A 1,859-nucleotide genomic window follows, 5' to 3' on the forward strand; every position below is an offset into this window, starting at 1 on the left:
GTCAATAAGAGACAAAGAAATAATCCAAGCAGCCACCACTATCTAGCCTAAACTGTTTAGCCTGACGCGTAAATTTGGTGTTTTATCCGTAGAGTTTTTTAATAAATCTGGTGATATGGAACCACACACAACCCCCCTTAACCTGGGATAATGCAATCAAATGGATAATTGCTAACTATTCTCAGAGATAATGCAATACGCGGTATCGTGGATAATGCAATCAAATGGTTAGTTGCTAACCGGGCTGTTTTTGGTTTAATCGCCCGCGCCTTGCGCGAAGCGTGCCCTTAAAAACAAGCCTATCACTAGCAAGTCCATGGACTTGGCGCACCCACATTCAACCACAACAAAGCCGGGCACACACACATGTGTGTGTCCCGTCCCGACGACAGTTGTCGCCCTCGCAAATAACTGGAGGCGCTCTTTTGCCTGCTGTCCACAGAGACACGAATGGCCGTCGGCCGCTCATGGCTGATGCTGCACATGTTCTAAGAGGCACACGTCCTCCTCCTTCTCTCTCGGAGAAGAAGCACTCCATCCCACGAAGAGGAAACGAAACCGGTCGGATATCTTTTAAGTAAGCCCCGCCGGAATTTCGTCTATCACCTCGAAAAGAGTGCTTGGCATGCATTGCAGTGGAACCTAAATTGATGAGTGCGCCTGGGCCCGCAGTCTACCATATAGTGGTGCAGGCAGAGAGATGAGAATGCTTGGGTGACGCCGCGCTCTTCCTCACGCGCTCCTCCACCCTCTCCCACGGTCAGACGCGGTGTGGGCGTTCTCTTTGAGAGTTAGCCACGAGTCCACGTCTATCTCATGACTGACAGGCCTGGGAGGGAGGCAGGGGGAGTTCTCTCTAAACGCGTTAAAGACGGTGTTGCGCTCTCTTTCTCCGGATAAACAAGTGCCACTGCTGTGGCATGCGGGAACGGGGAAAGAGGTCAAAGTTTAAGCGGCAAAGGTGCGGCCGAGTAAGGGCGGAACACGAGCATATATGCATTAAAACTGTGTATATGACTCTGCGAGAGATGTTCTGCTGGAACACTTTTCCTATTGGCTATTTACCACTCGTTGAGAAGGAACGGAGTCAGGGGTGGGAGTGCCGGCGCCATGGCCGCTGGTACCCCCGCGACAAGCCCCTCAAACCTTCCTGTGTGTATGTCTTTTGCAGCAGCACGTGGTAGTAATGTCGGTGGTGAAGAAAGTCGGTGGCAGAGCGTCTTCCGCTTCGTGGTTGGGGAAATTGTTCCCCCTAAGGATGATGAGACCACGATCGACCTCGTAGTAGGAGAGAGCTACCCGCCAAATTTAAGCATATTAATAAGCGGAGGAAAAGAAACCAACAGGGATTCCCTTAGTAAGGGCGACTGAACCGGGAAAAGCCCAGCGCATAACCTCGATGTCTTCGGGCACGAGGGGTGTTGCGTTTCAGAGGGTCCAGCACGCCGTCCCATACCGTCTAAGTCAAGCTTGAAAGCGGCCACTGCCCATGGAGGGTGACAGGCCCGTATGGCGGCGCCCGTGAGGGTACAGATGGGACGGTCGGAAAGGGCCTCTCTGTAGAGTCGGGTTGCTTGAAAGTGCAGCCCAAAGCAGGTGGTAAACTCCATCTAAGGCTAAATATGACCACGAGACCGATAGCGAACAAGTACCGTGAGGGAAAGTTGAAAAGAACTTTGAAGAGAGAGTTCAAGAGTACGTGAAACCGTTAAGAGCCAAACGGGTGGAAACTCGAAGGTCGAACTGAGGGGATTCAGCTCGTCGGCTGTCGGCTGGGTGGGGTGCTGTAATTGAGCGACCCAAAAATGTTTGGGCGCGCCCCCACTCACGCTGGCGTCGGCGGGCGTATTTCGCCTCGT

The sequence above is a fragment of the Homarus americanus genome, unplaced genomic scaffold (assembly GCF_018991925.1).
Source record: "Homarus americanus isolate GMGI-L3 unplaced genomic scaffold, GMGI_Hamer_2.0 scaffold52080, whole genome shotgun sequence".
In the NCBI taxonomy this organism is placed as follows: domain Eukaryota; kingdom Metazoa; phylum Arthropoda; class Malacostraca; order Decapoda; family Nephropidae; genus Homarus; species Homarus americanus.